This window comes from Colobus angolensis, unplaced genomic scaffold (assembly GCF_000951035.1).
Source record: "Colobus angolensis palliatus isolate OR3802 unplaced genomic scaffold, Cang.pa_1.0 Scaffold411, whole genome shotgun sequence".
In the NCBI taxonomy this organism is placed as follows: Eukaryota; Metazoa; Chordata; class Mammalia; order Primates; family Cercopithecidae; genus Colobus; species Colobus angolensis.
This window is the reverse complement of record NW_012117500.1, coordinates 794,766-811,823: the sequence shown is the minus strand read 5'-3', so window position 1 is coordinate 811,823 and position 17,058 is coordinate 794,766. Positions and strand designations below refer to the sequence as shown.

Sequence of the window (17,058 nt, the reverse complement as noted above, 5' to 3'; positions counted from 1 at the left end):
CTACATTTCAGCCTGGGTAACAGAGTGAGACCCTGTCTCAAAAAATGAAAAAAAAAAAAAAAAAAAAAAAGCAGTGGGATTCCTGGTCAGTGCTGATGCCTGAAGAATCCGATTCTGCATCCTGAGTAGCATCTATACCCAAGGTTTGTACCTAAGAGCCAGGGGACCCTCAAAACCACATGAGAAGCATGATGCTGATTCTTAAAGTTTACTCTGAAAGAAGGATTGGAAAAGCACCACAATAGGAGGCTATTAAATCATAGATTCATAGAGCCAGATATAAAAATGACTTTGGGGGTTATCCAATACCCAATTCATATTCTGTTGACGGTTAGCACAAAAGCCTTTAAGAATAAAGAGAGAATAAAGACTTTCTGGGAAGAAGAATTATGAGTTGTTTCATAAGTTCTTTCAATGAGAAAGATGTGTACCTTTTCTCTTTCTCATTAAAAACAAAAAGTGAAAACTGAAATTCCTCTAACATCAGATCTTCCAGGAATATTTGGGTGGGCTCTGTTGACAGCAGGTCTGCTATTATACAACAAATACAAATGTATTTGATGAGAAAAGATCTTATCAAATCTATGCTCATGAATAAGACAGCTAGATGATAATAATAATAATAACAACAACAACAACAACCATAACCTGGACAGCTAGAACCATTCATTCATCCATTCATCAGTTACTCATTCAGTTATTCAAATATTTAAACAGAGTTGGACAAAACCCTCTAGGTTGGACAGTCTCTCATCCAGGTGCTTCTGCAAGAAAGATGATAGCAGGTAGTCTTGGTGTGGCCACAACAGCCAGAGCGATCTTTTCAATATGTAAATCAGTCCATCTCACTTCTGTGATCAAATCCCAGTGGCTTCTCATCATACTTAGAATAAAATCCAAACCTTCTGGCACAGTATTTGAGATCTCCATGGTCTCCCTGCTGGCCTCGCCAAGCCTGTCTCTACCACTGTGCCTCTGCCTGCTTAGCTGCAGTCACACTCAACTTTTCACTTTTCCTCAAAGAAGCTGAGGGTGGCTCAGGGTCTTGGTACATGGTGTTCCTTCTCCTGGAGCTCTGTACCTTTCACTGTCTTCACAGATTGTTTCCTCACTTCAGTCAGTTCTCTGTTCAAGTGTTACCTCCCTGGGGAGGCTTCTACTAACCTTCCTATTTAAAATAGCACCATCCACTGCAACATGTTCCATGCTTTTATTCTGCTTTATTGTTATTCTGCTTGGTAGTTATTATTTCTCCTGACATTACATCATTTATTTGTGTGTCACCTGTCCTCCCTGCCCTCCTCCACCAGAATGCAGAGCTTTATGAGTGCAGAAACCTTGTCTGTGGTGTTCTCTGCTATAGGCTCAGCATCAAGAACAGTCTCTGGCAGGTAGGAGACTCATAAGAAAATATCTGTTAAGTGAGCAAATAAATGAATGAGAGGGAGTGATTAAAGGATTTGGGTTAGGAGAACAAAAGTGTGTCACATAACAGAGAACACAGAATCCCTGAGCTTCCTTTTCTCCACTGGCCACTATCCCATCCTCTGCAGAGCTCCCTTGCTTTTCTTCTTCAGCCTGCAGAGGAGGCCTCAGCAGAGCGATGCAACTTTCATGTGCAACAAATTTCCCAGATCTTGTGAAAATGCGGATTCTGACACAGTAAGTCTGAGGCAGTGCTTAAAATTCAGTATTTCTAGGACTCTCCCAGGTGACGCAGATGCTGCTGGTTCACAATCCAGGGAAGAGCAAGTATTACAAAGCCAGCCCGACAGGCACCGGTGCTTCCCAGACTTTCCAGTACCACCTCTCTGCCCCCACTTCCCAGTAAAAACACCCATTGAGGCGGGAAAAATTAAATGTACAAATTCTCTTCTTGAAGTTTCTGTGTTTAGGAATCCTGTTAAGTTGTGCTTTTGGAATATTTATCTCATTAATCTATTTAGGAAATGGTTTGCATCTCTGTTTTAGAAATAAAGTAAAAGAACGTTCTTAGAGGATTTCTCCTATTTGAGGTCTAATGCCATGAGCAAAGATTGTAAATTTCCCCAAGGGGTCTGGGAAATAGAAGTTTATATTGCATCCATTTGTGGGTAGGGTAGCCCAGAAATGTCACACATATCACACCTCAGTAGTTCCCCAAAGCCTCTCCATCATTCCATGTCACAGCGTGCAATTCCTACTCTACATCCCAATATTGTCCAAATAATTGACCTCCCATATCTTCCCACAGAATGTCGTAAGCCTGTGCATAAAATGTGACAAGATTCTTCGGCATTGCATTTGGTAAAGGAAACTCTATAGCTGATTTTTCCCTCCTTGTCTCCAACAGCGTTGTTTCGTTGTGACCAGAAGATACAAAGTATAGTCTAGCCCAGACAGGGGATTTATTTTGGCTGATCCTAAAATACAGAGTTCCAAATATTTCAGAAAAGCATCCTAATCTAGAAAGAAAGTGTTATCTTTCCTATTTCATTATTAATCATAGAATTTAGTTTTGGAAGCCAAAGACCAAAGTTAGCATTGGACAGAGAAGAGAAAATCTGTTATTTTGTTCTCTCAAATATTTATTTTTATCACTTATATACTACAAAAGACAACTGAATTATTGTGGTCTGGAGTAGGCTTTTTAAAAAAATAGCTTTTGAGGGAGGAAGAAGAAAGGAAGGACAGTTTGGAAGATAATATATAGTTTCTGTTCTTACTGACATTGCTTGTACTTTTTTATTGTTCTTTTGATGTTTATGGAAGTGCTTTTAGACATAATTAACATAATATGAATCCTTTGGGATCACACTGAATTGTATTAACGAACATAATTATAGGTGTAGATTTTGTGGGGAGAAAAATGTGTCCTATTTAATATGTAGTTTTAACAGGGAAATTGACTTGAAAACTAAGGCTAAATTAAATATACTTATGAGAACGTATTAGTAGCACATGTAACCTCTCTTCCTCACAGTCTACTAGGGAAGAACAGGCATAAACCTCATTGTCTGTGTTGAGCAAGAGATAATATTCCATAATGTTTATGAGCTCAGGTTCTAGAATTGGCAGATTTGGATTGAAATCAGGCTTTGCAATTATTAATAATTCAAGCAAGCTTCTCTGAGACTTGATTTTTCTTATCTGTAAAAGGGGATCATAGTGATTCATATCTTTCAGGGTAGCTCTGGAGGTGAAATAGGATAACATGAAGTGTATAAAGCCTATAGTCCCAAATAAGGGCCAAATAAATGTCAGCCCCTACAATTATAGTAATTATTCTTATCAGTATATTATCATTAATGTCAATCACTTTCAGGCACTAGAGTAGCAACCAGATGGTTGATAGATCTGGTAAAAACAAAAGTATTTCTAAAATAAGCCAAAGCCTCTTGAATTGAATATAGTAGTCCTCACTTATCCTCAGGGGATACTTTGCAAAACCCCCAGCAGATGCCGGAAGCCATGAATATTACTAAACCCTACATACACTGTTTTTTCCTATACATACAAGTTTTTGTGTATACATTTCTTGTCATATTATATCCTATGATAAAGTTTAATTTATAAATTAGACACAATAAGATATTAACAATAAATCATAATAAAATATAATGATTATAAAATATTCTTAATAAAATGTATAGGAATGTGGTCTCTCCCTCTATCTCTCAGAATAACTTATGGTACTGTATTCACCTATTTGGGGACTATGGTTGACCAGGGGTCACTGAAACCATGGAGAGCAAAACCGTGAATAAGAAGGTACTGTGGTTAACTCCCAATCCCTTCTCACACAAGACTTGCCAATAGCTTTGTAGCTGCCCTTTCCTCTTGTCCAACTGTTTTTCATACTCCTTTTGTTTTTCTTACTTGTTACCTAGGCTTGAGAACCCCTATACACATAGCTTGCCTCTCATTACTGCCGCCCTTTTCCTGGCAAACTGTCAAGTTCACTGCCTCCCCTTTGCTTCTCCTGTCACCTCTCCAACCTCAAACTTTCATGTGTATATACATCGTCACTTGCAGAAAAGAACTGCTTTGGTTGCTTTCTCCAGTCAACTTATTTACTGAATAACTGTAGTTATTCATTACTACATTTTCTTTTGCCTTTGTTCCTGGCAGGAAGACCTATTTATTTTTCCCCAGGAAGTCCTGTCATTGAGATGGGAAAGTATGTTTCCTGGCCAAGTGCCACCAGAAAGACAGTCCCCAGCCTGGAGAAACACTAAATGCTCCTTTTGGTGGGGCTGTCGTTCACTTTTAAGCACCCCTGGGCCTCTGCACAGCTCCCCTCTCAGGGTTCTCACAAAGTGGCATTGCCCCAGTGGATAGCTTTCCCCTCCCCATTGCATATTGCATGTGGCATTCAGCTGCTGCACATTAAAAGTGTCAAAAAATTGCTGTGTTTCCTCTTCTGCATCAATTAGCTCTGTATTTCCTGTTTCACTTTTCCATTTTGTTTACCCCAAACAATGTAAAATCTGAGAATTTCTAATTTATACCCTGTGTTTCTCTCACAGGCATTCTGCAGCCTGTAAGAATGACACACAGAAACGATCCTATCTATAGTTTTTATGCCAGTTTTTAAACCCCAGAAGCTCAGTTCTGATATCTTGTTTATTCCAGTCATGCTTACTTGGTTGCAAGCTATTCTGGGACTTCGAGGGCACCATTTGGGAATGGGAGGAGGTTAGGAAAGGTCAAGACCAAGGAAAGAGAAACTAAGAGGCTATGGTGCATCCCTTGTCCCATCAAGGAAGAGGGCAGCAGTTTAAAATGACACTACAGTCTAGGGGCATCCCTTGTCCCATCAAGGAAGGAGACAGCAGTTTAAACTACATTATAGGACCACCTTACTGCATGATGGCATTTCAATACCACAACCATCTGATCTGTTGGGTAAACTGTGGCAGCAGCAGCTGAAATATCCAAATATTGGCAAAGTCAGATTTGAGTAGTTGTAGCATCATAGTTCTTTGGGGCCCATCAGTTTAGGCCAAACATAAGCTCCAGCAAGGTCTAGAGAAATAAAGAAGGGGGTTGGAAAAGATATGCTATGAGTTGGATCCCCAGGAGGCAGAGGTTTATGGCAGGTCCTCACCAGCGAATGTCAAACTCCAATGAGGAATGAAAGCACAGCCATATTCAAAGTCCTTGTCCATGAGGTTAGGAAGGCTGTGGCTGGGTGGAACCATAGGTGCATAAGGTTGCACCCTGTTGAAACAGTGAAACTAGAAATACTACCTTCTCAAAGCAGAACCAGTCCACCACTCTGATCAGCCCATTAGTTATCAATTCTTCTGGCCTAAGACAGCAGCCTTGCCAGCTTTTCATTTTCTGTCTGCCCTCCTCGCAACCTCATTTGTTTGTGTAGAGGTAGGATGCATACTTTTCCTAAGATATGTGCAGCACAATTTCTCAGGAATAAATCTCTGTTCTTACTTTAGAGCACTTTGTCAGACAAATCTTGGCACCAGCTCTTTGGGTTCCTTTTTGAGCATAAGTCATACTGATGTCTGACAAAAGCTGATCCTTTGTCCACAGGACTTGTTTCTCTCAATATTTTCTCAGGATCCTTCTGGCTGAGTTGTCTGCTGTGGACTTGTCCCATTTCTTCTGGTGAATCAGCCAATTTAGATGATTTGCTCAAGTTATTCAGTCAGGATCACGGTCAGATGAACAATTCCTTGGAATCTTTATTCTCCACGTTGTTTGAAAACAAAGTTGGGAAAGTTCCAGCCCTCTCTATGCTTTCACAAAGCTTTGTGCTCTCTAATAGTATCCATAGTATCCAAGGAACCAAGGGTGAAAGTAGATTATATGTAACTGTCAATCCCACTGGTTCCCACTGAAATTAAGTTAGTCTCAATCTATATGGCATTTAAAGGACTATGCGGTATTCAGAAATGGGCAGGTTGGTTGGAAAATTATTATACTATCCTTGCCTTGACCATGATATGTGCTGCATCTGTGCTTACTCTTTTCCATCTCCTTTCTGACAATTTCTGGTTCTTTACTTCAGCTCTCTTTCTGACTGCCTTAGTCCATTTTGTGCACTATGACAGAACACTAAGACTGGGTAACTTATTTTCTCACAGTTCTAGATACTGAGAAGTCCAAGATCTAGGTGCTGGCATCTGGCAAGTGTCCTCTTGCTGCACCACCACATGGCAAAACGTGGAAGGGCAAAGAGACAAAAAGGGGGCCAAACTTGTCCTTTTTTAATGGCATTAATCCACCTAGGAGGGAAAGCCCTCATAGCTTAATCAGCTCTCAAAGGTATCACCTCTTAATACTATGGATAGCACTTAAATTTCAACACGCGTTTTGGAAGGGACAAACATTCAGACCATAGCACTACATACGTTCAGAGTGGAACTCATTATTCATTCAGATCCTTGAGTTCACCAGTAGCAGATCTTTGTTACTCCATTCTCACATACAATGGAGTGCTTGCAGTCACTCAAACACAGGGGTTTTTCTTCTTTTTTTCTCTTTTTTTTTTTTGATGGAGTTTTGCACTTGTTGCCCAGGCTGGAGTGCAGTGGTGCAATCTCAGCTCACTGCAACCTCCACTTCCTGGCTTCAAGTGATTCTCCTGCCTCAGCCTCCCGAGTAGCTTGGATTACAGGTGTACGCCACCACATCCAGCTAATTTTGTATTTTTAGCAGAGATGGGGTTTCACCATGTTGGTCAGGCTGGTCTCGAACTCCTGACCTCAGGCGATCCACCCATATTGGCCTCCCAAAGTGCTGGGATTGCAGGCATGAGCCACCACCGCATCTGGCCCACACAGAGGTAGTTGTGGTTTTTTGGGGGGTTTCATGTTTGTTCATTTGTTTTTGCCTTCTTGATTTACTTGACTTTCTTGTTTTCTAAAATGATCACCTTTCTTTAGTCTCTGCTTGTCGAAATGCTACCTATCTTACTAGTATGTGACCAACGACCAGTCATTACATTTCTCTGAATCTTAGTTTGTGTAAGGAGGATACCCAACTGTAACAGTGAACATAGGCTCAATAATTCTGTGGTAACAAATGAACCTCAAATCTCAGAAGCTTAAAAGGACAAAAGTTTATTTTCTCATTCATGTTATGTGTCCAATATGGATCAGTGAGGAATATGGTCTTCCTATTTACTCATGGACCAAGGAATACTGGGGTTGGGGGTGGGGGGCTTGGGGAAGGCCTAAAACTCACACAAGTTCTGCTCAGACTCATCAGTCAAAGTGATTACTTGGCCACACTTAACTTTAAAGAGATTGGAAGCTGGGCATGGTGGCACAGGCCTGCAGTCTCCACTACTCATGGGAGACTGAGTCAGGAGGATCCCTTGAGCCCAGGAGTTTTGGGCTGTAGTACATTGTGATCACACCACTGCACTCTAGCCTGGGTGACACAGTGAGACCCAATCTCTAATTAATAAATAAATAGATAGAGTGGAGGGGGAAATCCTACCACTTCCCAAGGAAGGAGAACTGAAAATTTTGCAAAGCATAGTAATTATGACTCCAGTTCCGTAAAGATACATTATAAACCCTAAGACACCATTCAGATATAAGGTGATATCAGGATAATTCCTGTTTGCAAGAGCCAGCTTCAGTGTGGTGAGAGAGAGGGCAAGAGAGAGAATTTCAATTGACTTGATATGCGTTTTGCTTGCACAGACATGATAACAGTGAGAGAAAGTCCGATGTAGTGGTTAGCATGGATTCTGCATGGGTTCAAATTCTGGCTTAGTCACCTACCAGCTCTGTGACCTTGGAGGAACTAATTTCAGTGTGCCTCATTACTTTTTTTTTTTTCATCTGGAAAATGCGGATAATGATTGTAAATAACTCAAAAAATGGTTATGAGTATTAAATGAGTTAGTAATTGTGAAGATATCAGAGTAGTACGTGATGCCATACATATATTTGCTAATTAAAATGGAATTATGCCACAACACACACTGTTTTGCAACTGGTATTTTTTTCTTTTAATATTAAGACATAGTAGTCTCTCTCTCTCTCTCTCTCTATATATATATATATATTCACATATATACTTCAAATCTATACAAGCTTCACTCATATATATATGTGTGTATATATCTATATACCTCATTTTTAAAAAATAACTATTTACTATTACTCTTTTATGACTATACCTTAATTTACTTATGCAGTGCAATTGATGGAAATTTCATATACAATAATTCAGAAGGATCTTTGTTTCATGAATCTCCATTCACTGAGCAAGTTGCCTGCTTTCCTCCTCTCAGACTTGGGGTTTAAATACTGTGTCCCATTTAGTGGTTCAGTAGGGGGACATGCCCAGATATGCTCCATTGATAACTTAGTCCAGTCTCTCAGTTATGGTATCTTTTTCTGGTGGCAAACATTCTCTAAGATTCTATTGGCAGTAGTTCCTTCAGATAGAAAATACCAAGTTCTTAGGCTTCCTTAAAATGTTACTTGTTCATTAATAGACTTAGCGGTGGTATAGGATTCACACAGACTATGCCCCTTGCTTTGCCTAGGTAAACGGTTATTTGTTTATTTCCTTTTTTTTTTTCCTTTGAGACAGAGTCTCGCTCTGTCACCCAGGCTGGAGTGCAGCGGCCAGATCTCAGCTCACTGCAAGCTCCGCCTCCCAGGTTCACGCAATTCTCCTGCCTCAGCCTCCTGAGTAGCTGGGACTACAGGTGCCCGCCACCACGCCCAGCTGATTTTTTGTATTTTTTAGTAGAGATGGGGTTTCACCATGTTAGCCAGGATGGTCTCCATCTCCTGACCTTGTGATCTGCCCGCTCTGACCTCCCAAAGTGCTGGGATTACAGGCATGAGCCACCATGCCCGGCCAGTAAATGGTTATTTCTTAATTTTCCATGCTCCTTATGGTAACTTCAACACTGCTTCTTTAAATATTTAATTTGAAGCCCAATCTTTTTATTCAGTTTCCATTTGGATCATTCATAGCCTTTTGCTCTTTGGCATCCCCCACCAGCCTACCTGCGTTTCCTCTTTGATGTGTTACATAACTTAATTCTTGGGGTATATACCAACCTCATTCACAAAAGTAAATATTCAGCTCAGAAAAAAAGTGTTAAGAAAAGAAAAAACCAAGAGTGGGCAAAGATTAGTGGCTATTAACTGTTGCATGTTGAGATTCTAGGCAAGAAGACTGAGATGGGCTTTGGCATGCAAGAGGTTTATTAAGGAGTACGCTTGGGATCGACATTTGTGAATGGGGTGGGAAGGAATGGCAAGAAGGAGAAGATGAGCTGTAATGGAGAATCAACGACAGCCTCAGCCAACCTCACAGCCTGCTCTGGATCTAGAATGGTCCCTCAGAGTTGTCCCATATTAGAGAGAGCCAGACCTTTATCCTCCCCCACTGGTCAGTCATCGGATGTGGGCTGTTTCTGGAAGGCAAAGTGTCTCTCTGCCACAGAGACAATCCCCAAAGGGGTCACTAATAGAAAGCTCTCTGCAATTTACACTCCCAGAGGCTGGGGCAAGCCCTTTGTTGCAGGGTCATCTAGGTGGTGCCTCACAATGTCCACCATTGAGAGCAGGACAGGGCATTGGGGGCTGTAGTCCAACCCTGTCTTATCTTTTAAGTGCAGGGAGAAAAAGACGATTCCATTTGCTCCAGGGTTCTATTCTCTCCCTGCCATTCTACTTGTGTTGGTAACAGTGGTTTTAAAGGTCTTAATGCATTTTTCTTCTGGATTTTAATACAGCCTTTGCTTGCTTCTGCTTTTGCTGTCCTTAGCATAATCTTTTAAGGAAATGTCCTCTTTATTTAAAATGTTTGCTGCTATGACAATCAGTGTATCCTCTGCATTATAATTGCTCTAAATATGTTCTCAGCATTCCTTTCTCTCTAGTTTTCTGAGGGTATAGTACGCTTCTAAATATGAGTTTGTTTAATAAAATTTGGGCTTCTCTGTGTGGCATGCTGCCGCTGAGCATATAATTGCTTTTTCTTTTCTTTGAAGAAGCTACTGTTAGAGGGAGCTACCCCCACTTCTTTTTTCATCCCAGAGATCGTTTCCATACAGCCCACTCGATATTGCCTGGCAGCATGGGGTACAAGAATAGCAAGGAGAATTGAAACCCACAGAAGAGCTGCAGCCTCCTTCCTTGGTGTACTTGTGAGCTGAGCTGCTAACAAGTGGTAGAATCGATTCATTTGAATTTCAACTTCCTTCATTTCCTCTGTGTTCCCTCTGGTGCTGGTGATAATGAGCAATGAAAATGACCCAGGACTCAGGAGATAGATGGAATGGGAAGAGTATCAAGGGTTGAGATAATCCATAGTTTGAATAAGGAAGAATTAGCCTTGGCTCCTCTGCCTCCTGCAGCTTTATCTCATCCCACAGCAGCCACTGGACGGGACCACCAAACAAGGACATGCTTCACAAGTAGCCTCTGGGAAGACTTTTGAGAGATTCCTCCTTGCTTTGGTGATATAAAGACACCTCACTGAAGCTTCCATCTTGGTTACATCAGAAGGAGGCTCAGGTATCCTCGTGCACATGGGAGGACATAACGTGGAAGTTTTATGATAACAGATTAATAGAAAAGGGATAAACCTACAAAGATATATCCAGATGTGGACCCATAAATTATGTTGAGTAAAAAATAATTAAAATACATCCACAGCTCTTTCTAGACATCAGGGCATCTATACTTTTCTGGTCAGCAGAAAAGAATGCTCCCTTACAGAGAAGAGCAGGCACACATCTTAAATAGAGAACCACAGAAAAAATAATACTTGCTGTTGCTTTGTGCCACGGGTGAAAGTTTGACTTGGTCAGGGAATATTTGCCAGCACCAATAAAAAATAATGACTGTTCTCATCTGCATTAGCCTATTCCAGGATTGCTATAAAAAATACCTGAGACTGGGTAATTTATAATGAAAAGAAGTTTAATTTGTGCATGGTTCTTCAGGCTGTACAGGAAGCATGATGCTGGCATCTGCTCAGCTTCTGGGGAGGCCTCGGGAAGCTTTCAATCATGGCACAAAGCAGAGGGGAATCAGGCACATCTTACATGGCCAGAGCAGGAAGAAAGAGAGGGAGATGCCACACACTTTTAAACAACCAGATATCATGAGAACCCATCATGAGAACAGCACCAAGGGGATGGTGCTAAACCATTCATGAAACATCCTCCCCTGTGTTCCAATTACCTCCCACCAGGCTCCACCTCCAACACTGAGGATTACAGTTGAAAATGAGATTTAAGTGGGGACACGGATCCAAACCATATCACCATCTCACCCCTATAATCACTGCCTAGAGTACAATTTTTAACCACTTTCGTTTGTGGCTATAGAATGACAAGCACAGCATTTCCATGAATAATTGTTGGTCAGTTGTAAACAGATGTGCCTAGATCCCCAAACAGATGAGAATCTACTGCAAAGTAGAAGAATCACTTGTAAACGTCATCAAGGCCTCAGTTATCCCATAATGGGATGAGTGCCACCTTCCACAGGTGGAGAGACCTCAGTGTCTGCAGACCTGTGATGTTTCCTAGACTCCAGGGAGTTCCAGCAGCTGAGCATGGGGAGCCCTTATAGACTCTCAGATGCTCCACCTCCCTGAGGGTTGATAATGATGTCTTTCCTTCTAAGTTGGAGACAAAGTAGGGGAAAAGAGAGAAATGCTCCTTTGTAGTTGTCTCTTTGATGTTTGTGTTTGTGTTTGCAAGAGAGCTTCTGAGAGCTGCAGAGAATCACAGGTACTAGGATGGCTATCCACACATGTCCACTAAGATGACTATATGCCACACAGGCTCTAGTTCCAAGAGTTTGTTTAAAATAAAAATCACTCAACAAAGAGAAATAGCTAATATTTATTTTGCACTTACTCTGCCAGGTCTCATTCTAACTATTTTGCCTAAATAATATCACTTAGTCCTTTCTACCAATAGAAGAAATAAGTACTGCTGTTATACTCATTTTACAGATGGAGAAACTGAGGTAAGGCAAGGTTAATGTGGAAACTGGGGTTTAGACTCAGATAGTCTGACTCCTGAGTCCCTGGTCTTAACCCCTGCACTACACTAATAGAGCACTAATTCCACACCAGGAACTGTGCTAGACACCAGGGATATGTGAACAAACAATATTTAAATTTTTTATTCAGATTAAACCTTAGAAGTGCATGGATATCTTTCATCTGTGTATCAGTTTCTGTCAGCTGCTTGAAAGTTATCGTAACAACTTAGAACATTATTGACTGTCATGGTCAGCAAATAGAATTAAATAATGTGGTATCTAATGACAATGGAACTGCTGTGTCCTTCAGCATTGAGCAATTACAATACTTTAAAATGAGGTTTCTACTATGCTTTTATTAAAAAGCATACTCTTCTATTAGTTGTTAGTGTATATGTGTGAAACCAATATCAGGGTTTGTGATAAAAACATAAATATAAATATATTAACTTATTTAATTGATAAAATAGCCATGTGTATCAGTTAGCTTTCTCCATATAACAAGTATTTACAAATTCAGTGGCATTTATTATTGCTCACAAATCCATGAGTAGCTTGGTGGTTCTTCTCGTCTTGGCTCATTAGCCTATGATCAGCTGCAGATAAGGTAGTTGGCTCTAAGGGTCAGGCTGGTTTTCCCTTATGTTTGGAGAGTGGCTGGCTCTAGGCTTGGGATACCACAGCTAGAACAACTGGCTTCTCCTTTATATGATTTCTTAACATCCAACAGGCTAGCCAGGGCTTGTTCACATGATGGCTGGGCAGGGTTCTCAGAGCAAGAGCAGGAACATGCAATACCTTTTGGAGAAGCCTAGGATCCGAACTGGCATAGTGTCATATCTGCCTCATCAATCTCACATCTGCCTCAACAGTCCCAATCTAGACTATAGTTAAAGAATGGGAAAATAGGCTCCACCTGTCGATTTAAGGAGCTTTAAGGTCGCATTGCCAAAGACCATGGATAATACAAGATGAGAAATGATGGAATTCAGTTTTGGAAGCAATCTATCAAACCATGTGAAATAGATATCATCATGCCAATTTTATAGATGAAAACGTTGAGGTCCAATGTTAAGTAACATGCCCTAAAAGCCTAAAAGTCACAAAACTGATTAAGTTCAAATTACTAGCAGTAACTAGTAACTACTAAGAGGCTGAATGACAAAGGTAGACAAACTTAGGTATGCCTAATTCCAAAGTCCTTTAAAAAAATACTGCTTTATAAGGTTTTAAAAGCCTTTAAGGTAACAGTATTAAATAATCTTTTCAAAACGAGAAGTGGTATCTGAAGATGAGGAAGCAGCAGAGTATAAAATTGAAACACAATAGTCCATTCATCTTCATTTACTTATAAGTATGTCTAGTTTAAGTCTAGGGACATTTCTTTAATAAAACAAAAAATAACCCTTAGTGATAACTATTGATTATTAATTTTTTCTTCTCTGCCTACAATAGACATTAGTGGGTGGTAGGTGTTTCTCTATGGTAATATTATGCAACCTGACACTGATCGAGTGCAACTAGAATCCTCATTTGCAAAACTTGTCACCTCAAACTCTTCCAGAATATTTAGGTAAAGTGTGAGTGTATTAGTAGTAGTAATTGTAGTAGTAAAGGTAGTATTAAAAGTTGTCCATTTAAATCTGAATGTATTAATTTATTAATAGCAATGTTTTATTCTACCAGTGATTTCACTATAAAAATAAGAAGACCTGGGGAGGCCTTCAGCAGGGAGCCAAATATATTTGGGAAAATCTGGGTTAATAAATACTTTACTATAACTATCAGAACCTTTAACAGGCTGATATCCATTGTGAGTCTCAGAAAGAGTGTTTTTCAGACTTACGACTTCATAATACTCATTTGTAGAACTCTCAGACACCTAACTTTCCATAGAACCCCCGGAAAATGTTAATATGATTCTGATCCCTTTGAAGTTGTATTCAGAGCTAATAATATTTGCCAAGCATCTACTATGAGACAGTCATTATCAGAACCACATCAGAACTCCATGAAATAAGCATTATTCTTAGTCCTAGTTGAGGAAACTGAAACTCGGAACAATTGCTTGGCTTGTCCAAGACCTCCTAGCTGGTATCAGAAATGAAAGTTGAACTTGATTTTATCTAGCTTCAGGTTCCGGATGATTTCTGTACATTTTGTTGAGACTAAGAAAGTTTAAACAGTCCAGAGTGGCTCCACTGGTAAGAAGAGGCAAGATGTCTCATATACTTTCATATCTACCATAGCACTTAACAGGAAATAGGTTGTCTGTCAATGCCTCCTGGCCAATCTCTTTGTTTGTTGCTTCGTTGTTATGATTATGCTCATGGTGAAAAATTATGACTATAGAAAATGGCGTAAGGTAAAAAGTAAAAATTATCCTTAATGTTATCAACCTCCAGAACTGTCCCCTAAAGGTAAAACTACTATCAATTTGTTCTTGTTTTTCCACAACTTTAAAAGCTGTGTGTGTGTGTGTGTGTGTGTGTGTGTAGATGCTTCTGTTCTGCCTTACATAGATGGGATTACACATTCATATTTTTCTCTCAGTGATATGTATTTGACATCTTTTTATCAGGATTTGCAGATTGCTTCATTTATTTTGTTGATGTGCCATATTTATTTAATCAATCTCTTTATGACAAACATTTAAATGAATTCTATTTTTTAAAAAAACTACTTATTTTTCTTTTTTGCTGTACAAAAAGACAGTTTGAAAAAACCAGTTTTATATACATGTCTTTGCACAGTTATGTTTTTAATAGAAAACACATAAAGGGCATTATTTTTTCCCAATGTCTCTTCTTAGGAAACATAGTAGACCATTTCTAAGAAATGTTGTAGCATCTGTAGATAAACATGTGTGCTTAAATATATACTTCTGACCAAAAAATTGGACCCTGACTTTCTGGCCTACTCTGTTCTACCAAGGGAGCAAAAGGACTGAGACAATGATTCTCATCAGATGCCTGTATGTCCAAAATCTACAATGGCCAAAACCAGGGGAGGGCATTTCAGCCTCCTCAGGCTGTTACCTTCCCATGGAACAGCTCTGCATAGTTTAACTTTGATGCCAAGGACACAGACGTAACCAAACTTTTCTCATTTTAAAGGTATTCGCATTTTGTTATCAGCTGGCTCTTTCAATGATGTAGACCAGGAATGGAATAATTTTATTCCACATTATTTGTGATAGCAAATCATAGGAGAAAACCTAAATATCTAACAAAAGAATAATGTGTAAATAGATCTAACATATAACCCCATTCGCTGAGGTACCGTGTAGGCATTAAAATGATGAAGGTCATGACAATTTACAACCCTGAAAAAGACGGAAACACAAAATTGTTACCTATGCTAACATGGCAACTGTAAAATGATGTGTGTATACACCTATAAGGCATGGAAGAACAAAGTATTTGATGGGTTACATGTATGAATTATGCATTTTTTAAAATTTCAAATGTGTTTTAACGCTATTTGTAAAATTTTAAATTAATAGCCTACAGGGGCTAATCTCTGTGGATGTCTAGGAAGACTGTGAGCTGTGTACAGAGATTTGTTTTAGTCTCGGGGATTGATATATTCTTTTAAAATGACATTCTGTAAATTTGATCAAACTGTCTCCTAACTCTTAAGAATGCTGTTTTTAAGTGAGGTGACTGCATGTTCCAGTTTGCCTGGGACTGTTCCTTCTTGAACTTGTTGTCCCAGCACAATTGTCACTAGCACTGCTTTTCACTGTTAGACGTGTCTCTGTTTGTACAATGCATTCTGTGCGCCCCCCACTGTAAGGGACATACTAACTATCCTATTCCACCACATTTCTATCTCATCCTGGTTTTATCCTTAGCTCTAGTAAAAATCATCCCTAGATCATAATTTAACTTTCTATGGCTTAGAAAGTCTTGTACACATCAATGACTTCACTGTATGCCTAAGGTCAAAGAAGAACGTATCTGCATCATCAGTGAAATCTTAAAGGCATTGTCCATTATGTTCTCTGGCAGCTCTTTCCTAGGATTTTTTGAAAATGATAAAATATGAAAAAATTTTATCTTTGCTAATAACTAATCATTTTGACTGTTTTAGATAATAACCATTTTGTAATTTGATGTTTTTGTTTTCTTTCTTTAGCTGCCAGAAAACTCAGTTAAGCAAGGTACTTAGTTGCAGCAAAAACTCTTAAGTCATGTAATGGGGAGTCAGATGGAATTGACTTCAAGTTCTATTCTCCATTTACTACTGTGTTAGTTTCCTATAGCTTCTGTAGCAAATTGCCACAATCTCGGTGGCTAAAAATAACACACATCTATTTTCTTATAGTTCTGGAGGTCGAGTCTGAAATCAGTTTCAATGGACAAAAAAAATCAATTTTTTGGGTAGGGCCACACTACCTGCAAAGGCTATAAAGGACAATACATTGCTTGAAACTTTTAGCTTCTGGTAGCTTGTCAGCACTTCTTGACTTGTGGCTATATCACTTCAATCTTTGCCTTAGTTGTTACATTGCCTTTTCTTCTGTGTTAGATCTCCCTCTGTATCCTTTTGATAAGAACACTCAAAATTACATTTAGGGCTCATCCAGATAATCCAGGATAATCTCTCTATCTCAAGATCCTTAATTTAATCACATCTGCAAAGATTCTTTTTCCATAAAAGGTAAGATTCACAGGTACCAGTGATCAGGACCTAGATATTTTTGGACCATTTTTTGGCTTATCACAATCTACCTTCTGATTCCCAAAGATTTACCTCCATCCTCCATGCAAAATATATTAATCATATTCAGACATCCCCCAAAATTCTCAACTCATTACAGCATCAACTCAAAGTACAAAATCTCATCTAAATATCACCCCCAAACCCTCACATTTTAGCATTTAAATCAGATATGCAAAGACTCTAGGTATAAGCATCTTGGGAGCAAAATTTCTATTTTTGAAGTAAAGCATTTGGCCCAGTGCCTTGTACATAGAAGGTGCCCACAAAATGTTAGCCACCATCAGAATTATGCCCTTCATCCTCTTCCCTCATTATGTGGTTCATTTTCTTTATCATTCTATGATTC

General features: G+C 39.4%; 1 protein-coding gene across 4 annotated transcripts in view; it reads left to right on the top strand.

The window, feature by feature from the left end:
- Positions 1–17,058, top strand: part of LRRC3B (leucine rich repeat containing 3B) — an 85,617-nt gene that overhangs the window by 55,231 nt on the left and 13,328 nt on the right. Inside the window, exon 1 of one of the 4 annotated variants that reach the window (XM_011956231.1) lies at positions 13,924–14,188. The exons of the other annotated variants lie outside the window; for them this stretch is intronic. The gene's annotated coding sequence lies outside the window, so the exon portion shown is untranslated. Of the gene's footprint in view, positions 1–13,923; positions 14,189–17,058 lie in introns of those variants that run through there. 4 annotated transcript variants of the gene reach the window in all.